At 41.3% G+C, this 26,811-nt stretch overlaps 1 protein-coding gene and 1 non-coding gene across 6 annotated transcripts in view; both read left to right on the top strand.

Moving 5' to 3' along the window:
• Nucleotides 1-26,811, top strand: part of ADGRB3 (adhesion G protein-coupled receptor B3) — a 685,483-nt gene that overhangs the window by 135,684 nt on the left and 522,988 nt on the right. The window lies entirely within an intron of this gene.
• LOC116665581 lies at nucleotides 21,804-21,888 on the top strand. The gene has a single exon (XR_004322238.1). It is a non-coding gene; the product is annotated as a small nucleolar RNA MBII-202 (small nucleolar RNA).

The following is a 26,811-nucleotide window of genomic DNA, read 5'->3' as shown; positions in this document are numbered from 1 at the left end:
AGTTAGGACAGGTCATTTCAGATGTGGACTTGTGAGATAATGCTCAGGATTTGAGATATCCAGGAATCTTATGCAACGATGGGCTGTATTTGGGAAGACTGAAATTCAAGTTGCAGATTTGGAAGTGAAGATGTTTAGCATAAAAAGGAATAGCTGAGACATGGTTAGTTAGTTAGTTAGTTTGTTTAAAGAACAAAACTGTCTGTAATGATACAATACCAGTAATCAATTCTGAGAGATCTGTTATTCTGTCAGTTACTCTAAGGGGAAATGTGGACATTTGAAACAGAAGAAAACTAAGGCAGCTCCCAGTTGTGTAGGCAAAAATAGCCCTATACAAGTTAGTAATAGTAATTACAGACATGACACAGCTGGCTATTTATTGCTTGTTGAAAAAATTTTCAGATATTGTCTCATTTTTTCCAACAACAACAACCTGTAGGTTCAGTATTGATATTCACATTTAACACAGAAGAAAGTTGAGGTTTAAAGAAACAGCAATTTTTCCAAGGCTGCCCAACTTGTATGTGGCAGGGTTAGCACTCAGGTTGACCTCCTCCTACTGTTTAACCACAAGAAAACAGATTCCTTCTTCTGTCCTGTGCTGTGCTCACAGAATTGATGCCCTAAACACGCCCAACTGCCTGAGTTAAGAAACATCAATGAAACCATTACCAACTTGGTGTAGCGCTATTCAGTTCATGAACTCGTTAGACCCCAGTATTAGTGATTGGCTAAGCACATGAGACAGAGCACAGGGTTTGAGCTAAAGGCATAGATCTAATACAGAGTCAAATTTGTTCTTCCCTGTTACAAAGTGATTTTGTTACCAAACCAAACTTGGATCCACTCACCCTTGAACAGAAAAGCCAATCTACTGACACAGAGTTGTGGTGAAGGAAAGTAAAGCCTTTAATGCAGGTGCCAAGCAAGGAGTTCAGGACATCTAGTGCTCAAAAATGCCGAACTCCCTGTTGGGTTTCAGCAAAGTATTTTTAAAGGCCAGGTGAGGGAGGAGCATCTCAGAGTGTGTGATCAGCCTGTGCACAAGTCTCTGGTTGGTTGATGGTGAGGTAACAGTCGGGGTCACAGGGGTTGACATTATCCATCTTTATGTGCCTGTAGGTCTGTGGGCTACCTGCTCATGATTGTCAGGTAGTTAATTTCTTCCATTTGGTGGGGATTTTAGCATCTGTACAACAACTCAGGAAATGTGCATCATATACTATTATCTTGGTACTTCAGAGAGGAACTAAAGCAGAGGATATGAGGGAAGGGTCTGTCCTGGGAAGGCCCCCATAGGGTCCTGCTCAGTTACAGTATCTAAGCTGAAATCTGAAGTGTGACGTGATGAGTTGGGTTTATTAAAGAGGCAGCAAGACATGAAGATGGAAAGTCCTAAGATGAGGACAGTGTTGTTGGAACCTAAAAAGATCAGTCGAGAAGGGCACGTGTGAACTCAAAGAGGTAAGAGGCTGGAGAGCAAAGTGCAAACTTGACACCTAAATTACACATAAAAGTATGAAACTATATGCTATGGGTTTTCTCTAAAGAGGATAGAATGTCATACATTTGAAGTTTCTATCAAAAATTTTTTAAAGAGGATGGAGTGAAGCCTAATATATTTTAAGTTGCTATCAAAAAAAATTTAAGTTTATAAAACTTATTGTTAAATTTTAATTTTTCTGGAAAATGACCTTGTGAGAACTAAGGTATTCCTGGATGCCTGGGTATCCCTGTGGATCCCTTATAGTCTGTGAAGTCATTTGTCCTAAGAATGGAGGAAAGTGTAGTGTAGGGAAAAGGAAAAAAAAAGAAAAATGTTCAATAATTTTGATAATCTATTTCTGTGTAATTTAGTGCCTTTTTAGGGCAGAAGAACTGCTGAATGTTCCACTTTGCCTCCTTTTCTTTTTTAGGGGGTATGAACTCACCAGTGGTTCAATTGAACTTTCTTGGAATTGATATCCTCAGGGTTGCTCCCGAGAATATATGAATTTAGCTCTAACAACTTCTAAATGAAACTAGAGTAATTTCCCCCAGTTTTCTCATTGTAATTACATGGGTTTTTGGATACAGGAGGAAGATTTTGGACACTGGGCCTGCAGGGGCATGGGCCTGTCAATGTTTATTGCTATGTTCTTTTTCAGTGATACTTCTATTCTGGAAAAGGTCATGTTTCAGGAACACAGTTGTTCCTAAGAAACATTTCTGAAGATGTGAAATACAATAGGAGGCCTGGGAATCCATCCCAATTGGCTCCCCAAATATGTTACTTTGAAACATTTTTCACCCACATGAAAGCTACAACAGTAATGTTGTTTGATCAACAAGTGTATTTATCATAGCAGTAAACACTTTTCTAGCAAAAACTTGTTCAGGATTCAACAAATATATCCCAGCCCTGAGCATCATCCTACTCTATAAATATGGCCTCATCCTATAAGGTTTGGGGAAGAGGAGTTCAAGAAGAGAGGTTTTTTTTTTTTTTTTTTTTTTTTTTTTTTTTTTTTAGCAAGGGGCATTTCAGTTGTTTAAGAGGGTAATTGGGCAGGAGTCAGGGACGGCTGGAGAGAGGGAAAAGAAAGACCTCACCTGTTAAGTGGTGTAAGTGAGCGTAACCTTACTGTCATCACCGGTGACCATTGGAAATCTGTAATGGTGTTTGGAGCTGCTTATCTGTATGATGGTTTGAAGGGTTTTTCTCATGCTCTTGTTGACCAGGGTTGGGCTGGAGAGGAGAGAGTCTTGGGCGGTCCCCCCAACCCCCTTGTGGTGCTGTGTACAGAGGTCATACTCAGTGCCCTGCTCTTGCCCCCAATGCCATGCACTTGACTGCTTGTGATTTCCTCATATCCTGTTGTTCGAGCTACAGGTCTCAGCCTGCAGCAGGAGGTTCCATGCCTCAGCTTGGTTAAAACGCTAAAAGCCTTCATCAAGCTGACTTTAGACTGTACAAGTTTCTCTCTAGAGCTCTTTTCTATGATTCCCTTCCTATGCATCCTTTGTTCTAGGTACAAGAACATTAAGAGGGTCCCAAAGCTGGAGGTGAGCTTCGTACCCAGCAGAGGGAAGGGGGCCACTGCATCTGTGAAAACAAGAACAACTTTGCAGCAATGTACTACCCTGTGTATGATCTCTGTGGAAACTAGCTCTGCCCCATGAACTTTTATTATGAAACCCCCTGCCCTGTCTCCCCAGCAGGCTCTCAGTCATGGAGGCATTAGTCCTCAGTGGCCTCCTTAGCCAGGTAGAGACATAAAACTGTCTTTTCTACTTCATCCAAACCTGTGCCCTTGAGTCTCAATTGGTTAAGTGGGGTACGGTGTCCATCTTTTGGCAACAGTAGGAATAAGAACCTTTCTTGTGAGATTTAACTAAGTTCCAGAAACCCGTGAGTCCCTTATTTGATAGCTATATACCACCCTGTCATAAATCTTTGATTATTATCTTAAAATCTTATTTAGGAGGGAGGGTATAGCTCAGTGGTAAAGTGTGTGCTGAGCATGCACAAGGTCCTGGGTTCAATCCCCAGTTCCTCCATTACATAAGTAAGTAAGTAAATTAAGTTAAGTAAGTAAGTAAATGAATGAATGAATGAATGAATGAATAAATAAACAAAACTAATTACCTGCCCCCCAAAACAAAGCAAAGCAAATACATTTTTTTTAAAAAAATCCTGTTTAAACCTACGTTGTCATGTATCTTTTTCGTTCGTAAGCTTAACTCCACTACGGATTCTCTTTTTAAGGCTGAGAACTATGTCAGGTTGACCTTTGTGTTCCCCACAAATCCTAGCACGTCTTCAGTTTTGAATAAATATCTGGTATATTAGTTAGCTCACATGTAGGTTTCTGTGTATTTCATATGAAGTATTCTGTTAGTTTAGAACCTGTGATCATGTTAAACAGTGGTGAAAGTCATCTGAAAGTGCGGCAAAAACTTGAGGAAGTTTTTAAATGTATGATTTACATATTGTCTTGGTTCAGGAAGAGCCACAATATAAGTGTTATGGGAAAAGTATCTAACAGGGAAATGTTTCCGTCTATCTAGGTAGATTGAGACATGATTTTAAGATCTAATAAAATCACAATGACAGAAAAAAGAAAAAAAAATCTTGTCTCTCAGAAGCTAATTGCTCAGGGAAAAAAAAAAAGTAGTAGTATTATTTTTTCTTTATCCAGTCTTAGTTTCCAGTCTGCATTTTCCTGTGGCCCAGTGGAGGTGGGGTGGGGTAGGGAGTGAGCAATAAGGGTCGAAACAAACGAGGATGGATGCAACCGTGTCTTGCATTTCCTTGATGTGAGAGGACGGTACCACTGGTCCAGGGGCACAGAAGTGCTGCCTCTGTGCATCACCTGATGTTTATGGGCCTCTGGTCACTGCAGGTCACCGGAGATGGCCATGGAGGGTGGAAGGCAGTCGGTGCCTGCCTTCTGTTAGGGGGAAGACAGCAAGATTAAGGCAGGAGCCTGATTCCTCTGTCCGAGTTCCCTCCCGACAGCAGCTGGAAGCCCCCAAGCCTCACACTTAACCTTTGATGCCCAAGAGTAAATGAGTTAAAGCTTACATGTATAAAAAAAAGGGGGGGGGCCTCAGAACAGCGGCTGGCCTCAAGCTGGCTCCATGCAACTGTTTTGAATAAAATAAAAATCAGCATCTGAGGCATCCCCAGATTTCATACATGATGGACAAAAAACAGCAAGTCTCCATTTTGTGCTTTTCATCTTTTTTGTACACGCTGGTCACAAACTTCTCTATTTCAGCCACCACGCATCCTGACCCCACCACGAGAAGTGTCCTCTCTTCGGCTTCTCAATTCATGTTGACTCTGCCAAAAGAATTTTTTTTTCTTTTTCTTTTTCTTCTTTCCTATAAAAGAAATACCTGGCTGATTTATTGTTTTTTAAAAAAATCATATTTTTGTATAGTACTTATTAAGTAATATATCATCCTTTTGTTGTTTTCAGTGGGGTGAGACATAAGAATTTGGAGGGTAAGGTAAAATTGTGCTGTGTCACTCCAGGCTGAGTGTTTTCCTTACATCTTTTAGTGCATAGAGAGCACATATTTGGTTATTAACCAGAGACCAGGACAAACACAGACTCTTCTGTTACTGCGGCAACTTCTGCTAATTGCACTTTCCCCACTTAGTGGCCATTCGCTGCTAATAGTGCCTCAATTTTAATTGGATACAAAAAAATCAGGAGGTAAGGGACTAAGTCTTGCCACTTTATTCCTGGTTAGAAAATCTAATAAGAGCCTTCGCGCACAAAGTCATGATATTAAAAATAAAAAAATTGCTTTGCACAATTAAGTCAGTGATGCTCTCCTTAACCCTCTAGCCTAGGTAACTGAGAGAGGTTACAGATAATGATCTTTAAAAGAAGGCTCAGGTTTCACCTGCTCTGAGTGGCTGACAAGTAGACGGGGAGCCTGAACGAGCCGGGTGTGGATGGAGGAGTTGACCTCCCTGGCTTCCTTTCAAGTCCCTTGGTCCCATAATTTGAAAGCATAATTTCCCTTGCATCTATTCAGAAATATGTGCACCTAGACTACTCTCTGCTAAATGCAGACTCCCACTCTTCAACTCTGGATAGAGAAAGACGAAGCCTGTTAAATGACATTTGCAATTTCAGAATGGCACCGTGTGGGAGAGAGAACTGTCAATCATTTCTGCCAACATCACTCTCCAGGGGGATCTAAACGAAGCTTGGCTTGGTCCAGTTAAAAGAAGCAATTATGAGTCATGGAAAGTAAACAAATCTAAGAAAAATGGTAGTCCTGATTATAGTGGGTGCTCACAGTGAGAGGCTGTCATCTGTGGAGTATCATCCTTGTTGCAAAAGCTATTAATCGACTTTGATTTTATTGAAGATTTTTAGATGAAATGATCAGAAATAAATCATTAACCTTCATTTCGTAACCAAGGAACATTCACAGTACTGGAAAAATGCGAAAGCTCTTTACAGAGCTTTAATTATGTCAGTTTTCTACATGGCCTTTGGGTTAGGAAAAATATATAAAATATTACCTTGTGACCCCTTTAGCTGCTTGGTTATAGAAAATATTGTGAAACAGCCTGGCAGACCTACTTTTTTTTTGCTAAGGTTGAATCTATAATATGTGAATTTTTCTTTTGTAATATAATGTAATCCAACTGTCGTAAAATGCAGGTTTTGATAAACTCCATCTTTATATCTTCCCCTACATGCAGGGGAAATTGGACCATGCACTGTCATGTAGCATAAGTGTGTGTGTTACCTCTGAAAGCACAGTGGTGTATTTTTACCACTGCCGACAAACTTTGTGTTAAACTCATTAACTTGTGTTTACTTGCACGGTGATGTAACTAACAAATGTCTGTGGGCATCAACATTTGCTTGATGAAACAGAAAAATATGCCTGACTCAAAGTTCTGGAAGAAATGTAGAAATTTTTTTTTTCAAAATAGTTTTCCTTCTCTCAGTATCTCTATACTTGGGTTATACAAGATAAATTTTTATTAGGGAAGCAAAGTACAAACTCATTACCTACCATTGATAATCAGAATAAAAGGCACAAGAGCAAGGGGCAGGTGTCTTTGGACACACAAGAAAGGGTGGCAAATGGCTGAAAAAGAAACACAAGATTTTTTAATACTGGAAAACTGCTAACGGGACCAAAGGGAACAGAAAGCAATTAATTGATCTCGCCGGGAACTAAGAAAACTATTCAAAATAAGCAGGACATGCTAACGTTTATTCACAGAAAAGGTTTTGAACCATCCATCAAAGGTGTTTGCAGCTGGCTTCCAATTAAGAGGAGATGAAGGTCCAGGAGTCTCATGCACAAAAATGTCCATGGTTTGCTTCAAAAATACAAAATTGAGAGCTGAAGCTCAATTTTCATTTAGCTGATGTCCAGAGAGTGCTGTAAAATGCTATCTTGATAAGCAAGGTAAAGCAAAACCATCCTGCTCGAGTCAGCTGAGCACATCCAGAAAGCAAGGCACCAGCAAAGCCTGTTGGTGCCAATGGCACATCCAGCAGGTACAAGCCTGCGTCTACCCATCCTTGTCTCTGGAGCTGGCCCTTGAGCCCGTCCCGGATATCACATCGGGCGTCCTGAAGTAGGTGCTATTTCATTAGCATCACTTAACTGCCGGCAAATGACATGGTCCTGGAGCAGAGCCAGGCTCCTGGCATGAGAGATGCCTTGGAGATCCTGGACTGGATTTCCCAGGAATGGGTGAGAGCTATTGGTTTGGTCCTGGGTCAAGGTTGCTGAGAGAGACAGATGGGAAAGTTTCATGCACCCCATGCTGCTGGGCAAAATGAGCTTTTTCAGGAATCCCTCCATCACCACAGAAGGACAATTCCTTGCAGCTCGTCTGTGCACGTGAACATGTTCTGACTTAGTCCCACGGGCACATGTCCTCATGCCCTCTTTACAAATGAAACATTGAGGCAGTTTCTAGCTACGAAGCAGAGGCACATTTAGAATACTCACCCAATGCAGTTAGTGACTATAACTGCACACATGAGCATGTTCTATGTTTCAGAGGTTTGTTTGCAACTCCTGCAGAGACCTGTAGCAGAAGCTGAGATTAGTCATCAAAATATTTTTAAGCCAGGCAGTTCCAATAGTTGGCTTTGTATTTTTGTAGAACTCTTGTGATGAATTTGTACCAAAAACCTACACTTCATTTCTTACAGACCAAGCTGTATATGTGTCAGTATTCCTATCATAGAAAAATACCAGAATTACATACTTTTAGATCCAAAATTCTACTATCAACCCCCATTTTTTTTTCTCCTAGTCCTGATGCGGGACTGCCATCTGGTGGAACGGGGAAGGCACTTCTGGTTTGGACTTGACCAAAATTGTGTGATCGTGGTTTCTCAGGTTTCCAAAAGTCCAGAATAACAAGTGGAAACCCTGTTTCTGGATGGAGATGAGCCTATAGGGCAGAGAGAAGACAGTCATAATGATGATCATAGCTGAGACCATCACCAGGAAAGGCAGCGGTCATGATGGGTGATGGATTGCAAGAAGAAATCACTTGATTTTATTAGTCAAGATATTTTTTAAATTTTTAAATTAAAAATATTTATATTTAACTTTAAAATATATATATATTTATTTATTTACACATAATGCATATATATATATGTTACATGAACGTGTATGTGTGTGTGTTCATTAGACAAGGTAAAGAAAATCATAGTGGAAACAAAGCATGCTCAAAAGCTGGAGCAGATACAGCAGAGCTACCTTCCCGACTTGACCCCCTCCCCACACACATGTGCCCCGGTACCCGCTCCCTAGAGTCCCTGGCAGGGTCCCACACTGCCCAGAGATGCTTCCTGGGCTTCGCCCTGGAAGGTTCAGTTCTTGCTGTGTGGCAGCCCTGTTACCCTCAGGGTTAACGTCGACATGGCAGCAGAATTACACTGACAAATGGTGAAGCAGCACAGAGGGAATGTTTATCAACATTTGGTGCACCCGATCGTGAACTGAAACCAGTGTCCATCATCAGTGGGAAGGGAGCAGAATCAGTGCCCAGGTATTTCAGGATAATAGGCCTGCCTCTGGCCATCTAGTTTTCAGGAAGCAAAGGGCTTCTTGGGTGCCACGTACTGTGCCAAATCCATCTAAGCGAATCACTGGCATTAAATACAGGGTGCTTTTTAGATGAGGCACAGAGAGGCTAAGAACGTTCTCAGTCAAACCGTAGGGATGATGCTATACGTGGTGCACTCCCAGCAACTTCTTCCACCTGCGGGCAGGGAGGAGCGGGTGCCTGCTGACTTCTGACTTCCCCTATTTCATACACAAGCTGCGTCTATGCGACGAAGTAACATTTTGGAAGGAGATAAAGCCCCAGGACAGACACTGCTGGAGCCTCTGGAGCAGTTTTCCTAAGATGTTGTTTGTTTGAAAGTAATGTCTTTGAAGCTGAAGAATCCCATTGCGCCAAGAAAAGGATGCTTGTATGTTTTTCATCCGGAGGAAATTCAAGGTGGCTGGGAGAAATTCCTGAAGCGTGTTCATGGTCAGAGCCGGACTCCCGCTATCCTCTTGACTGACTTCAGGGATCCCTGGACTCAGAGTGGAACCCAGCCCTGAGAGTATGTCCCCAAACATCTGCATGATGAAGAATGGAACTGCACTATTTGTCCTAACGTTTTCTTCTTTTCCTAGTCCTCAGACAAGTTACGTATAGACCAAGAGGTAAATATCAACCGGAAGTGATCAGAGCTTCACGTTTGACTGACAGGTGCGTGGTCTCTGACATTTTGAGAAGCGAGCTGTGGGTATCTGGTGACTAGCTGTCCTTGGATGTTCATGGGGATGAATAAACCTCAAGGAGAGGAGTTTAAATTACTGGAAACTCACGGCCAAGTGAAGAATGGATGGGAAAAGAAGACAGAACATCTCTCAAATGGTAAAAGACCTGAGGACAGGTCTTTTGTGACAACACACCCAGGGCATAATGGCTTGATGGTCCATGTTTGTGGAGTGATTCAAAAAATGCTTAAGTATCTTGGTTATGTACAGAGTAAGAGCTGTATTTCTAATTCCATGCAGACAGTCCTAAGGCTGCAAAATTTGCACTTCATCGTTTCAATGGCTTTTTTTGTTGTGTGTTTTACATCCCCTTGGTATATGATGCAATATTTAAAAAAAAAACTTTATTTTGAATTAAATAGCTTTGGTTTTACAAGTAGTTGCAAAAATAGTACAGGGTTCCTAGCTCCTCTAATGATAACACTGTACTTAAACAGAATATAGTATCCAAACAAGGACATTGACATTTGTACACTACTATTAACTACAGACTTTATTTGAATTTTTACAATTATGCAATTTTTTAAAAGTTATTTACTATGTCTTCATTGTTTATGTTTTTGTTTTGTTTTTTAAGTATTTTATTGTGTTTCAGATAGCTGCTTGGTAATATGCCTTAATTCAGAACTCAAAAATTTACCTGAAAATTGGATTTCTTAAGCAAAGCCTTGCTATCTGCATTTCTGTCTTACTTTTGTTTTTGTGTTGTTCTCAAATAAATGGATAGCATAACTGGCCATTGCATGAATTCTTGTGGTGTTTAATGTGATTGCTCATCTGCAAAATTAAGGCTTGGAGCAAAGTCTAAGGTGGCTGTCTTCCAAGTGGTTCCTTGTTTTCCCTAAAGTCATAATTTTCACCGTTGCTATCAGTGTCTTCTGACTTATGAGCTCATAAGAATGCTGCTGTGCCAAACTCAGTTATCTCTTGGACTCTGTCCTCCCCTTTATAATCAACTGTGCAAGTTGCAGGCATGATGTCATCGGAAGACATCAGTATCCTTTGGAACATTGCTGCTGTAGATCAATGAAGCTACATTGTTCCTTTGCAAATGTTGTTCTTTTGAAAGTATTCAGAGCAAACTGTTGTATTTGTGCAACAATGTATAGTTTCAAAATACTTTCACGTGCTGAAATTTCCTGGATCCCACACAGCCACCCTGTAAAAATAGAGCACTTTTTTTTTTAATCTTCACTTAAACTCTGTGAGACCCTGAGACTAAAGGTCAGATCCATTCAGAACAAAAAAGAAAAAAAAAGACTAGGCTCAGCCAGGAAGACGTATTTGTGCCAGTTAAAGCAATAGAGGAACTTCAATATGGAGCATTGAAAATATGATGGTTAGAATTAGTTGGGAGAGGGAGAGAGGGTAGAGTTAAGTGGTAAAGTGTGTGCTTAGCATGAACAAGGTCTTGGGTTCAATCCCCAGTATTAATAAATAAATAAATAAATAAATAAATAAATAAATAAATAAATAAACCTAATCCCCTCACCCCCCCAAAAAAGGAAAAAAAATTAAAACTTTGTTAAAAAAAAGAATGAGATGGAAGAGATGGAAGAGTTCCAAGAACAATCAGGGGAAAGTGAAGCCAACCTGAGGTTGACACACCTCAGAAGCTGTCTCCTTATGCTGGAGGGGCATGGAGCAGAGATGGGGTGACTGGGTCTCAGGAAGCAGAGGTGCCTTGTTCAACCAGTGCCACCCACCTGGATGCAAGGTTAAAGGCAAGCGAAGGAAGGAAACATAGCTTCACACCAACAGATATTCCAAGCAGGAGAAAGGAAGTGTAGGGGGCTGATCTGAGAGCAAATGTGCCAAACAGCGCTGTGCCGGGTGCACTCATTTTTAATAAAAATGCCACCTGATGGCGTGTTGCTGAGCACGAAGGTCAGGGACGAAATGGACATCATCTCTGCTGGGAAGAAACGTTCAGTTTTGTAAGCGGAGACCGTTGTTAACCGCTCTCATTATTACTGCTGCCAACCCTTATGTTAACAACCAACTTACATGCATTGACCACTTCCTATATGCCAGGAACTACAATGCACTATTTAAATAAACTCTATTTAACCCTTAGAGTTCTGTTTATTTTTTTATTGACGTACAGTCAGTTTACAGTGTTGTGTCAATTTCTGGTGTACAGCATAGTGTTTCACTCATACATATACATATGTATATTCCTTCCCATATTCTTTTTCATTATAGGTTGTGACAAGATATTGATTACAGTTCCCTGTGCATACAGAATAAACTTATCTATTTTATATAGAGTACTTAGTGTGAGTTCTGTTTATTATTCCCATTTTACAGATGATCTCATTGAGGCTTTAAGAGGTCAGGTGTAATGCCGAGGCTCACGAGGCTGGATAGCCAAGATTCTGACACAGACCATCTGAATCTAAGGTCCATGCTCCTTTCTCTACCCGATATTGCCTCCCTAAATGTAATAAGGTGTTTGAAGTTCTAGGATTTCTTCTAGGTCCTGGTAGATGGGTAGGTACAGAAGAATAAGTGACCAATTTGCCCCAGAGGGCCTGGGGAGACTTCAGAGGAGACAGTACACTCAAGTTGAACTGGGATTAAGAGTGAAGGTTTCTCCAGGCGAACCAAGAGACCAGAGGCAGGTCAGCACCAGGTCACATTCAGGAGATACTTCATACATGAGAAAGTGGGAACCTTTGATGATGGTGTGCTGTGCAGAATCCTGGCCAGTTTTGCTTTAGAAACTGCCCTCTGCCCGCAGTTAGGCGGCTGCTGGGATGCATTCATGTAGCACGTGATTGTTGTTCTGCAACTGGGTGAATGTCAGGGGGCGCCTTGAAAAAATGGACTTGAGCTTGCATGTTACTCTGTGAAAGCAGAAGCACCACCAGCTCCATCCAACCATTTTCAGTTCTTTCTCAGCTTCTCAATCATTGGAAATTGATGTTCTTGATAAGAGGTTGGTGATATTTGAGTAGGCGTCTGCTGTATGTGCTTGGTTGGGCTCTTTATTACCTGGGTTCAAAATTAAATTGTCTCTCATTATTCTATTATAATTATGCCGTGTATTTATTTAAAGAAATTAAATGTCCGTAGCATTCCCCCAGTACTTCTCTGTCTTGTGTTTTCCTTTTATATCCCCATGCACACTTATGACTTCTCAGTAATGGACTTTGTGATGGATTTAATTTTTTTTTCCCTTTGGCAATCGTCTGCATCTCAGAAATGTCACCTGTCAGGGATATCAATTTCTTCAGTAAATAGAAAGCTATCAAATACGTTTATATGAGCCTTAAACTTCGCTTCACCTGGTTTCCATTATGTTGCAAGGTGCTTTAGAGGTAGAAATGCATTTTTTGGTCTACTCACAAACAGGTGAAAAATGATTTTCCTGCCTTCTTTGATGTACTTTCTTGTAAAGCGCTCATCTGAGTTATACGTCATCTGTGTTAAAATGGAAGTAGCTTCGTATCAGCAAAGCAGAAAGAATTCTTAATATTGAAACAGTCCGCCTCCTTTTCTTGTTTTCTTTTTCTTCACAGAGTTTAAGAGTGTTCACCTTATTTATTTGAATGTCGGGATTCACTAGGAACCTGCCACAAGTCTTGATGAAAGCGGTTTAGGTGAATGGAAAAGAGTAGGTCAGTCGGCGAATTTAATTACGGTTGAAAACCACAGTAGGAAGGGATGAAAGGCATTGTGATTCTTGGAGCACTTTCTTGCACTGCTTACTGAGCAAAATAACCAGTATTAATGAGCGTATATTGTAATTGATTTATCTGTGCCTGATACAAAATATTAGGTCCTTAAATGACAATCTCTCTATCTTCTGAGTTTCCTTAGTAACATCTTCGAAATTATCAATAGGCTTTCGTCAGAGAACAGAGTTTAAACTGTCAGTATCTTGATTCCGAAATGAACATTGATTTATGACTGTTCCTCACTGGGCTCGCATGCACCTATATTCACAAAGCGATTCATGACTGTGCAGGTGACAGTTGGAAAGTGTTGCTCTTAAAAAGAGTAAAAAAAAAAAATCATACCATGTGTATAGAAGTTATAAATATATGCAATGTAAGTATGATGAAAATATATATAGGTATAGATAGAGTATAAAATACAAAGAAAATTAGTTGATGATTTTTATTCCGTGTTTTACTCCTTTGGTCGCTGTTGTTTCTCTGGAAATTGACTATTTAAGAAGATTCAATCTCCTACCAGGAAAGACCGAACAGTGTCTTACACAGGGTGGCGTGTAGGCTCTGCAGACTCTCTGAGTTGGAGGCCATGAGCTTGGGAGGTGCTGGCTGGCTGACAGAACAAGGAAACTGTGCCTCATTTTCCCATAGAAATAAGAATGTGATCACATTTACAATCTAAAATGGTCTTCTTGAGGATAAATGTAAAAATTTTGTGTATTTTAACCTATGAGGCTTTGATGAATGCAGTAATGTCTTGGGAATGATGTTTTACATTTAAACCAGGTCCATTAGAAGTCAGTTGAATGTGACAATATAGATTCTTTTAGCCAGGCCAAGGATCTTACAGTCATGCTTGTGGGCAAATATAAATTATGGTTTGGAAAGCCCAGAAAGACAAGTTCTAGGAATGAAATCAGAGTCCGAAGTCTTGAAAGGTCAGTGCAGTTGGACAAGTGGTCCACTCGAGCGGGGTTGGCATAGCCTGCAGGGTGGCCAGAGAGAGAACTTTGGTTAAGGAAGAATTTAGTAGAAGGGTGAATATTGCTTCCCTCCTTTACCACCTCCAAGCCCTAGAAAATTGACTCAAAGAGTGATGTAGGGTGTTCCTGAGTCTATTGCTAAAGATTATTTTACTCAAGGAAATTTTAAAGGTAAGTGCATTTGTGAGAATGATGGACGTAATCCCACACTCTTCGATGACACCTTAGTGCAGTTAATTGGTTGTGACTCTGTGTCCTGCTCATGGGGGAGCCAGCATAGATGCTACTTGAGACTGGGGAGGGGAGCTCTGCTTCTTATAGCAGAAAGAGAGGCAGAGCCTGGCCTCTGTCCTTTGAGCTGGGTTGCCCACGGGGCATCTTATTGCTAAGTTATGGTAAATGCTTCACCTTTCAATTCCGAGTCACGCCTTGCTTTTCTTTCTCTGTGATCTACAAAGTGATGCTTCCCCGTGGTTCTGAAACCCTCCATCTCACCAACCTGAATTCTTCTGTGTCTGTATCTGTGCTGTCCTGGGAGCCTCCTGTCTCCTGTGCAATCAGCCTTCCCTCTCACTATCAAGAGCCCTGGCATTTTAAACCACCTGGGTGGAAACAGTTTACTGTAAATACGTCTCCTGTTGAGCAGAACAAAGATGCTCTGATGATGCTTGTTTTCGGTCCACAATAAACACCCCTGCATTCTCCCACCCCCTCACCCTCACAATAGCTGAGATGCATGGCCTTTGAAGCATCTTTGGTCCCTGCTCTACTTGCAAGCCTCCTCGTCATTTAGGGGGGCAGGTAGGATGGCCAAGTGGGCTACACAGAGCTACAAGACCATGCGTGCGGGAAGGCATGGAGCAGACGTGGAGAGACAGTCCATCACGGGGGGCCCCCATGCTTACCTTGGCTGACACGTGCCTTCTTGTTCCTGGTGCACTTTTGTCTCATCCTCTCCCTCCTTTTTAGACCCAGGGCCTCCCCCAAGCCCCTGTCTAATCTTAAAATGTTAACACAGAGCTACTTTAATGAGGAGAGTACTCAGCACGCTGACAGAAGTGTTTGCACTTGGATGCCTGAGCGAGTGTCAGTCTTCCCTGCCAGACGAGTGTACGAGCCACACAGCCAGGAAGACCCAGCGGAGGAACCCTTGGCTAGACACAGCTGTGTACCTGCAGGAAGCACATTTCTGGGCATTTTGCACAGTGGCTGCTTTGCTTTTGTTTGTTTTTCCCCTTGTTTCCTGTTATCAAGCATTTGGAATTATTTCTGGTAAATTTTTGCATTCAAAATATTTGGCCATATGATTCAATTAGGATCCTTGGTAAACCAAAAACAGGACCTCAGGGGCACACAGTTGTGACAGAGGAGAGGGAGGTGGTGGCTACGAGCTTGCCCAGTGGGTCTTCCAGGCTGTGTCCCTCCTTCAGGCCTTCTGCCCCTGTGGGTTGATACCTGGGTTTTTACTTTTTTTTTTTAATTGAAGTATAGTCAGTTTGCAATATTGTGTCGGTTTCTGGTGCACAGCATAATGTTTCAGTCATGCACATACATACATATGTTCCTTTTCATATTCTTTTCCATTACAGGTTACTGCAAGGTACTGAATGTGGTTCCCTGTGCTCTCCAGTGGAGACTTGGTGTTTCTCTGTTTTATATATAGCAGTGTGTATCTGCAGATCTCAAATTTCGCTAACTGGGTTTTGATCTTTGAAATTTGCCACTCGTTATGATAATCCCAGCAGCCCCCAGGCCACACATCTTGTCTGTGTGCGCCACACTCACCAAGCGAGAGCACGCTACGCCTCTCGTATTATTTGTGTGTGCACGTCTACTTGTGTACGCTGCAGTTGACCCCCGGACAACACAGGTTTGGACTGTGCAGCTCCAAGTATGAGTGGATTTTTTTCAATAGTAAATGGTACATTACCACACAGGGTTGGCAGAGTCTTTGGATGTGGAGCCGTGGATACAGAGGACCCACATAGAGTGCGGGCCCAGTGTAATTTATAGTCTGATTTTTTTACTGCCCTGAGGGTTAGCATCCCCAGCTCCCGCCTTGTTCAAGGGCCAACTGTATTTCCATCTATATATTGTCCCCTGAACTTCATGGTACCTGGTCCAGTGTGAGTTACTTTCTTAGTTATATGCACACATTTGCTCTTACAGCATTCATAATTTTCTTCAAGGTTATACTCTGTCTTTTAAAATTTTAATTGGCTAAAATTATCACCCTTTTTACAAACTAGTTTATATCCGTTACAGTCTCACTCATCATTGAAAACAGTCTTTCGTGCTTTAAATCTGGAAACTATACACAGTTAGCGGGTTATTTACTGCCCTTGCAACCAGAGCAGAGTGAGTTTTTCCACTTCTCCTTTCTCAAGATGCATGTAAACCTGTCTCATTAGAGCTCTAAGTGTTAAAAATCGCCTTCGCAGTTTGGGAATTGTATGTGAGAAGCAGTATTTCAGCTCAGATATCCGGGCCTTACTTTCTTACTTTCTAAGCTTGTCGGGGCTCCCAGATGGCAAAAGTGCTTATGGATATTAGCAAGTCGTATGTATTGTTTAAATTTGGAAGTGATTCAAAGCTATAGCCAGAGTAAAGAGGTGAATCAAAATATAGTCCTTTAAGGGAGAGCTGTGTGATGTTAACATGTCTTACGTTTTGACATTGTTTGTGTGTATATGTGTATGTATTTATACTAATGCTTACATGTCCATATATAAATATTTATATATAAAATATAGATACACATATTTATATATAAAATATAGTTATATAACTATATTAAAACTTATTCATATATGTGTATGTTTATATATTTTATTAGTATGTATTTATATTTTTCCAATATATAAATAAATACTAATATTTAAAAGTCTAAATAATTTTATATTTAAATAAATTTAAATATTAAATATATAAATGCATATTTTATTAGTGTATATTTATACTAATGTATAAACAGATCAGTGAACTATAAGAATTATTAAAGCTGTGGAATCAGTCTGAAATGCAAGCATTTATGTTTTACTCTTCTGCAAGATGAGATGCAAAATGGGGAAGAAATTTTTGCTGTGGTCGGAGCTATAGCGTGTTGGGTCCATACCATGGACCACTTTATATGCTCATCTATTTAAAATTCACAACAACCCTTTAATTATACTATTTCTTATTTTATAAATTTATATTTATAAAAAATATAAATAATACTATTATTATTCCCATTGTACCTAGAGGTGAGCCCTAAAGATATCAAGTAGTTTACCCAAGAAAGGGAGTCAGCACGTCTCCAGCCTGGCGGTCTATTTGAGTGGCTTTATTGCCTTTGTATTTCCAAGGAAGGGAGAGCTACAGAGATGAGCCAAATGCCTGCTAGGAATACAATTCATAAGAGGCTGAATCAGGGATTGGAAGCTCTTCTCCGACAGCTAATCCTCCCTGAGAGGTCTGTGTGCAGAAGGGATCACAAGGTTTTGGAGTTCCGGCCCTTACATCCGGCTTGATCCTGTCCTGTATTTGACTGTTACCAATGCTCAGATAATTTAAAAGTTTAATACCAGGCACTGCTGGAGTCCTGCGACGGCAGCATGTTATGAATGTTATATATCCTCCTTCCGTTCCCAGAGATCAACCGGAATGTTAATGGATTTCCTGGGACAGTTCTCTGAAAAAAACTTCATAAACTTTATTATTTTTAACCATAATTATTTTGGTACACTTTTGAGGTTATGTAAAATATTGGCTAAAGCCAGGAACACATAGGTGGAACCAAGTGATGGAGCTTTTGGGTAGCGTTTTCCTGAGAGGGGAAGTGAACACGTGTAGCATTTAGGCCCCTGAACTTCAGGCCCCTGAACTGTCAGGTGTGTTCTGGGGTGTTAACTGTTCCCTGGACTTCCATGCAGATGCCAGTGGAAACTTACACTTTAGCAATTATACATCTTAAGACTGGTGAACCGTCCGTGGTATACAAATCGGAAGTTAAAGTTGTCTTTGATAAGTTACAGGTGAATGATATTATCCTGGAGGGAAAAAATATATATCTTGATATTAAACAAAATGTGTAGTATAGAAAGGCACAAAAGTCCAAGAAAAATGAGATCTGTTCTTTTAAACTCAAGATTGACAAGACATTCAAGAAGCGAGGGGTTGCTCTGAAAAACACAGGTGCAATTATATATTTCATCTGAAAATAATCAGATGCAAGTGTACAGTGATCAATTGCAAATCTTAAGGTGCTCTCCACTAGCTTGAGGTTAAATCAATGTTTTTCCCCAAATCAAAACATCAGAATTTTTCCTCAGTCGAGGTTTAATTTTTTAAAGGTTGAATATTTATGGGGAATCTAAACACTGAAATTGTCAGAAGTCCTTGGAGAAAGGTTAAGCTAGGTAATGAGTAAACTCAGAATGTTCGGGAGTAGTCCTGAAGGTGTCCGTGAACACCTTGAATTAAAATGCAAAGCATTCTGAAGAGAAAGTCTGTACCTTTCATCAGATTTCCAACAGAGTCCAAAAACTCTTAACAATTATTTCCTTAGGATGGCATTGCTTTCCTTTTTTTTTTTTTTAAATTTGTCCATGAGCTAGACTGGCTTGGAGACTTTATACTTAACGTGCCTTAACGTCTTTATATAAAGTTGTAGAATCACAGGCTCTTGGAATGTATCTCTTCTGTGTTTGCCGCCAAGTAAAAATAACCCTGTTCTTAAGAATCACTTGTGTGAAAGAAAAAAAAGAAAAAAAAAGAAGCTTTGAAGCCTGGTAGACTTGAGTTCAGAGCTTTCTCTGCTACTTGGTCAGGTTTCAGAAGGTTTTTTTTTTAACTTATTCCTTTCTTATAATAATGATGATTATATAGCATAAGGTTGTAGTGGATTAACTGAAAAAATAGAAGTAGATAAAAATCATTTGGCATCTAGATGGAACTCCATATTAGTCCAGGATATTTCATTCTGTGTTTTGCCATTTTAGCCGAATATTCTTGTATGTACTATATTGACTGGAATTGGCCATGATGTAATTTCCCTCCAACTTTTTTTGAAGCAGTGTATTCAAATATTGCGAGTCTCAGCCCTCTTCTGCCCGTGACTCCCCGGCTCCTTTCCACTCTTCTGGGGCGTCAGGTGTTCTCATCACCTTTGCCATTGTTGGGATGTCATATATTAATGTCAGCGCGTCTGTGCTCATTCTGCCAACAGTCTTTCCAAGTGATTTCTGAGAATTTCCTATTTGCTCCAAAGGCTGCAGCGAAGCGCTTTCTGAATGCAGGTCTTCTGGGAATACACCTGTCCCGTCTTTGAGGTTCGCTGCGTAGGTCTCTGCTGTCTTGGTGACCGTCCTACTATGATGACCCAAATTCAGAAAACTGTGAAATGAAAGGTTGCTTCTAAAACTTCTGATGCAGTCAGTTCAGGGAATAACATTGCCCATTGATAACTACTTAGGCGCAAATCTTTCTGGAAATGAAATAAAACAGCATGGGTTTGCCAAAGCACAGGGTACAACTTCTTAGGTACCATTTTATAGGTAGTCTTTGTAGGGGAAAATAGTGTAGAACAAAACGTATACTGTTTATGTATATGTGTATCTGTGCTGTACATCCTCCTTGTAAAGTGAGAAAAGAATCTCACCAGCAATGATAAAAGCTATTTGAACAATATTTTCAGGGACACAAGTATTTGTTTCCCTAATGTCCAAGGGTTTGGGGAGAAAACATTCTATGACGAGAATGTCTCGTTGTTCCCCATATAAGTGATATCATATGATATTTGTCTCTGTCTGACTTACTTCACTTAGTATGATAATCTTGAGGTCCATCCATGTTGCTGACAACAAGGACCTACTGTAGAGCACAGGGAACTATATTTAATAGCTTGTAATAACCTGTAATTATAAATAATGTGAAAAAGAATATATATATGTATATATAACTGAATCATTATGCTGTACACCAGAAACTAACACAACATTGTAAATCAAGTGTATTTCAAAAAAAAAAAAAAAGAATGTCTAGTTGTCATCTCAAGGCCCATCTAGTAGGTGAAGCGAGCCGTTACCAGAGGTGGATGAGCCTTGTAACCTGTCGTTCCTGAATCCGTTCCCTCCACACACATGCATTGGGTGTCTAGCATTGTCGAACGCTGAGATAGAAGTTTCTGGTACTGGGCAGAGGAGGACTGCCTGGCTTCTACGCTGCAGATGCTCATTGCCTAGTGAAAGGAGACAGACGCGTCAACAAGCAGGCTGTGGAAAACAAACTATGTCGGGAAATGTTCCGTCCCTCCTGGAGCTGAAAGGGAAAGCTTTCTGGGGATGTTTTCCACTTGCGTCTCAGCAGGAGGAGAGCGGGGCGAGGGCACTATGTTTAGAAGGAGGACGGGAGAGATGTCTGCACCCCCTGAACCCCGGAAGCTGCCTTCCCACTAGAGGGAGGGGCGCCTGGTCCCTCGGCAACACCCCTAGGAGTCACCTTCCCATCTGACTGAAGTGGGAGGAGAGGTTCTGCGCTTGCCTGGAGGCGTCTGTTTACCGAGTTACATCACTGACCTCGAGCTGAAGGCTCGCAGCTCCTGCTCTAGGGACTTGGTCATATCGCACGATGTTGCTGCCTCTGTGGCTTCTAGAGACAAGCAGCCTCCTTTGGGGCAGGTCCTGCCCCTATTATTTGGATGCCTTCAGTCGTGCATACTGTCACCTCTGTTGGACAGTAGACCTTAAGCAAGAAAGCTGACACCATGTAATTACGTTTGATTTATCAACAAGACCATTTGAAAGCATTTCCATGTGACGGGTTCTACCCGGCACCAGTGGACGGGCCTCTGTGCCTCTTCTCCTCTCATCCTGCTTTCTTCCTCCTCTCTGCGCATCCTCTCACCTTGGCACTCCCGTTGGCCCCTCTCTCACCTGAAGCAGTTCTCTCCAAGATGCATATTAAAACTGAAGAGCATTTTTCCTGCTACCTCGTCCTTGGGGCAGACTTCCTTTCCAAGTCCAAAGATGAAATTCTTGGAAGAAATTTAAAATAAACTCATTAAAATGGATGGTTTATTGAAAAACAGCTACCCTATCCCCTGATGTAAATTGATGGAAGGATATCTTCATAGAGTTCGGTGGATATTCATGGATTCACAAGACTCCTATGCTTCAAGTCTGCTCTCGGTCTTCATGCAGAGGGTTAGAAGATGAATGAAACATCACAACCACGCTTGAGGGGTTCTCAGGTTGGTAGGGGAGCCAAACATTTAAGCTAATGAACTGGAACAGTGGACAGAGGATGCAGCATTGGTGCCCATGTAAAGTACAGAGAGGATGCTGAGAGAGAGTGACTAACCGGAGAAGGAGAAGCTTCCTGGAGAAAGGGACCTCAAAATTGTACTTTCAAAACAGCCAAGGATTCTTCTACGATGAGCCAGGAACCCCCAGCAGAAAGAATGTTCTGTGTAGTGATGTGGATGGATGAAATGGCATGAAATGCTCAGGAATGGCCAGTCCATCAGCCTTGAACTTCAGGTGTGGAAGGACAATGGGAAAAGGTGGGGTCCTGGCAAGACTGTGGCTGAAAGGTCTTATAGACCCACCTGATGGCTTCGATTTCACCCTCTGGGCTGTGGGAAGACAGGAGAATTTAAAACAGGAAATTTAAAAGACTTATATCATAGAAAAAATAAAGACTTTTTTAGTTGGAAGAGTATGTTAGTGGGTGGAGGGAGGGGAAGGGAGCTGAAATTTACAAAAGGGAGACTAGTTAGAAAATTGTTGCCAAATCCAAAAAGAGACAATAAAATATTAGAGCCAAATGGTGACGTTCTCCAGAATCACTGCAGTGCTGTGATGAAAAGTGCACTTGAACCCTTTTCCATCTGACGGCTGGGCTCTCCCGATAGAGGGTAGGAACCGGGGTGCCCTTGGGGCTCCACCTGTGTCTGTCCGTGGGGCAGGTGGCTGGCATCCACAAGAAGGTGGCCTGGACCATCGGGATCTTGATGGACCCGAGGTGGGGGAGCAGGAGCACAGAGTCCCTGCAGACCAGCATGTGGTGGCTGAAGGAGCAGGGCGCCGAGCTCGTCCTCGTCCCCAGGAAGCCCTTGGCCCCCTGAGTGGAGGCAGCTCTGTTGAAGGGCTCCAACTGGCCACCCAGCTGATGGGAGCAGTCATGCTCATATGGAACATCTACAAGAAGAAGAAAGTCAGAGACTTCACAGAGAAGGAGGAGAACTTGAAGACGTTTACCAGTCTCTGCATGACCCATGCCTTTTGGCATCTGAGCAGAAAGGGCCAAGGAAGCTGCAGAACAAGATGTTGAAAAGAAAAAGAATAAATAAAATGCTGGCAACTTGTGATAAATAAAAATAAAATAAAGACACATAAACCGGGAAGTGGTACCACTAACCAGGACAGGGGATGGGAAACTTTGGAGGGAGCGGTCATTCCTTCACTTAACAACTATTATCAAGTATTTAGATGCCAACGTTGCTCTAAAAAACAAAGGAGACAAATCTCCCATTCTTTGGGAGTTTATAATCTGTAGAGAAAAGAGGCAACACACAAAAAGAATTTGTCGTATAATTCCAGGAGGTAGTGAGTGCTATTGAGAAAATTAAGGCAGGTAAGCAACGAGAGGCTGTAGGCTGGGGGTGCTCTTCCAGGCAAGGTGGTCTTCTCTCTGAGAAGGTGATATTTAATTGGAGAACTGAATGAAGCAGGCGTCTGCATGAGGATCTGGGAGAGAGACCAGAAACTGGAGTAATTTGGGCGTGGAGTGGAGAGAGCCAACGTGGAGGGTGAACAGGGTGGGAAATGAGTTTCAGAGAGAGAGGGAGTGGCCTTGCAGTCAAGAAGAGTTTGGATTTTATGTCATTTGAAATGAAACCCTGAAGAGTTTGGTCATCAGAGTGACAAGATCTGATTTATGTCTTTAAGAGATCATGCGGGCTGTTGTACATAGAGAATTGATGGTTGGAAGGTGGTATCGATGCAGAGAGATGAACTAGAGAGTGACTTCCGCCTTTTAGAGAGGATATCAAGATCTGTTGGACCAGGGAGATGGTGAGGAATTGAGGAGTGTTTAGATTCAGGATGTATTTCCATATATGGCTCTATCGATGGGTTACTTTCAATGGCAGAAAAAAAGAAGAGTCAAGGAAGAGTACTAGATTTTTGACCTGAGCAGTTAAGGTGTGATGAGAGCAAAGTTTTTTGGGGGCGAGATGTGGAGGAAGGGACATTAAGAGTTTCTTTTTGGCCACCTTAAGCTTGGGACACCTTTTGGACATTCATGGAGAGAAGTCAGGTCCCTGGTTGGCTGGCGTCCTCCGGAGTTCTGAGAGAGTTCCAACTGGAGATGTCAACGTGGGAATTATCAGTGTGTGTGAATGACATCATCCAGCCTGGAGGACAGTGGGTGGGAGAGGCACCCAGGAATCAGGATAAGATGGGTCCTAGGAACTGAGGGAGAGAAGAAACAGGGAGAGATTTGGGGAACCCTCCCTTGAGTTTCAGTGATAAAAGTGTCCCTAGAAGGAGGGGGTGGACCAATTATGTTGATTGCGACTGACAGGTCAGATAATTCAACATTGAGTTATTGCAGAGTTTTCAAAATTAGCAGGACTCTGCTTTTGAATAAACTAGTTCAAAGATTCAGAATTGACTGGTGCATCTGAAATTACTGCACAAAAGAGCATTGCTGCTCAGACCAGTACAAAGAACTGTGGTGGGAGAACAGAGAAGAGGGAGGTGGGTCTGAAAGGCAGATGGTGGATGAGAAAGCAGCAGTAAATTTCTGATCCAGACGTGCTGAGGACCAAGAAGGCCTCACAGAGTGTGCAACGTGAAGGCTTTATTCTGAGACAGAAGCGTCGTGAACTCCGTGATAACCAAATTTCACTTCTGTTTCCTCCAGCTCCATTAGCCTGTGTGTACAGGCTTAACTAATATGCATGTTATTAATTTAGTTATTTTACTTGATTCTTGCCCATGTGCATAATGGAATCTTAGTCTCCTCTTCTGCCCTGTGTTATTTCTAGGAGTTTGCAGAATATGTAACTCTAGGAACTGCAGAACGTTTCTAGGAGCTCACAGAACATGGGTTCCTCAGATGTTCTGTCTCTCCCCTCCTCGGCGTCATGCTTTATTCCTAGATGCTGTGAGTATCACTCTCCTTCAGTCTGGACTTCAGACAGAGACTTCAAACTCAACAGAATGAGTGTCTTTCTCCTGCCCTTTCCGTGTTTGATCTCCTCAGTGTTTGTCAACCAAGAGCACAATGCTCACCCATTCCTGGTTAAGCCAAAGAACACTACTCACATGGCATGGATAAATCCAGTCTTCTCCAGTCTGTCCACTCACCTGACAAGTATGCCCAGACATATCCGAACCACAGCAGTGGACACAACGTAAGATGAAGCGGAACTCTGCCACATAGATTATGGGATTTCCAAAATATTGAAACCACATGGTAATGAAGCGGACCAAAAACAGACATACAAGCAAACAAACAAACAAAAAAAACTGCATCTTGGATCCTTAGGCAAGAAAAGGAAATAGTCCAACCTCTTTATTTTTCATGTGAGGAAAACTGAAATCCAACAAATTTAACTGATGCATCTAAGGACACAAAGCTGAACTTTGCAGAACTCAGACATGTACCCACGTTTCCAAACTTCAGGCTATTTCCTTTTCCAATAAAATAGAAGCACACACATACACACACAGAAAGGCCACAGTAACTGACTTAATTCTGAATACAGTCTAATTCCTTCCACTGGATAGGGGGAGTAATTTTACTGTATTCTTGGAAATAAGAGCACTATTTGGGAAACAAATATGGTAATATATGGCTATCATATAACAGATGCAGAAAGAGAAGTAATTATAATAATAATGCTTGGCTAATTTCTGTTTGTGTTTCAAGCTTCAAAGTGTATTCAACTGTATTCAAATTGTAGTTTGGAAGCAAAAATTTTGACTACATCTGATTAGACGATGGGGACCTTAACACATATTGACAAGGTGCATAAAATCTTAATTTCTGAAGTTCATGAATCTTGTAGAGAATAACAGTATAACCAAATAATTATAGTGACGTGTGTTTACTGGACAACTGGTCAGTTGAACTGCAAATCTAATTGAACTAATCATTTGATTAATGAATCAACTTAATCAGTTAAACTGTTGGCCTGTGTACAGAAGGTATGTTAGAGTTTTTAAAATTTATTTGTGTAAATGGCTGGGAAATCAATTTTCCAGGTAGGAGATACAGTCTCCACCAATCCAATCCTGGTTCCACATTTCTCTAAGAGTTACCCTTTTAAAACCCTCTGTTTATTCATTCTCTTTATTTAAAATCTTCCCCCCTATTTCCCACAGAATGAATATCAAACTTCTTTCAGTGGCAGTCAGGGGTATCTCCATCTGCCTGGACTTATCTTTCCAATGGTGTCACTGGCCCCTGTTCCTCAATCTCTTTCCTAGCCATACTCTTTTTTCCCCTTTCTTTTAAATATTCTACTATATACCTTTTATTGAACAACTGCCTCTGATATTTTTTAGCCTGTATACATCACATACTTAACTCACCCCTGGGCCTTTCTTTATGTTTCTCTCTCTTACTGGAACCTTTCTAAACTTTCTTTACTGGTTGACAGCCTATGACTTCTTCAAATGCCCAGATCAAATGTCAACTTATCTGAGACTCCAATAACTGCTTCTGGGCTTCATTATAATTCATAATCTCTTATTTACAGGATCTTCCAGGAACATCAGCTACCCACTTTCCTATCCAGAGTCCCATAGTTTTTTATTCTCAGAAGCAGCCAGTTCAAATATACCGGTTTTCATTCTTTTTATGGCTAGTGTAATATTCCATTGCATACATAAACCACACATTATTTATCTAGTCATCTGTCAGTGAACATTTAGGTTGCTTCTGTGTCTTGGTTATTGTAGATAGTGCTGCTATGAACATTGGGGTGCATGTATCTTTTCGAGTTAAAGTTCCCTCTGAATATATGCCCTCGAGTGGGATTGCTGGATCATTTGGTAACTATTTTTAGTTTTTTAAGGAATCTCCATACTGTTTTCCATAGCAGCTGCACCAAATTACATACTCCTTATGAAATAAACAACATCCTACTGTTTAACACAGGGGACTAGATTCAATATCTTGTAATAACCTATAATGAAAAAAGTATATGAAAATGAATGCATATATATATGTGTATAACTGAATCACTATGCTGTACACTGGAAACTAACACAGCATTGTGAATCAACTATACTTTGATTAAAAAAAAATCTACCACTTGTTTTCAACTCTCCAATCCCATCACCATCATTACTCACTCGGCTGACTCACTGAGAAACCAGCTGTGAGGTGTGAACACTACCAAATTGTATCCCTCAGCTTCCGCTGCATCCATGCCATCCTCCCGCATCCTCTCTCCCACGGAGCAGAGCAGTGTCCCCTTCCAGATCTTTCACCTGTGCTCTCGGCCGCTTTCCTTTCCCTATCTGGGATGTTTCCATATTTCCCTCTCATACCTTTGCTATTTTTTTTTTTTTTACCATGTCTTTCCCGGCCATCTATGCTACACTTGCTTTTTATTTTTGTTCATGGTAAACAGCAGTGTTTTCCAGCAGCTCTGCCTCTTTCCCAGACAACTGCCATGTAGCTAATTGCTCATTTTGTATCTGATGACAGACATGTAGAAATGCTCATTGACGCCTGTGACCTGCCTTCAGTTCTATTTATTCTTCAGTTCCATGCACACAGGTGATAGCTCCCCCTGCCCACCTGGTGTGGTTCTA

The sequence above is a fragment of the Camelus ferus genome, chromosome 8 (genome assembly GCF_009834535.1).
Source record: "Camelus ferus isolate YT-003-E chromosome 8, BCGSAC_Cfer_1.0, whole genome shotgun sequence".
NCBI classification, from domain to species: domain Eukaryota; kingdom Metazoa; phylum Chordata; class Mammalia; order Artiodactyla; family Camelidae; genus Camelus; species Camelus ferus.
Note: the sequence above shows the minus strand (reverse complement) of the source record. Positions and strands in the feature narration are given on the sequence as shown.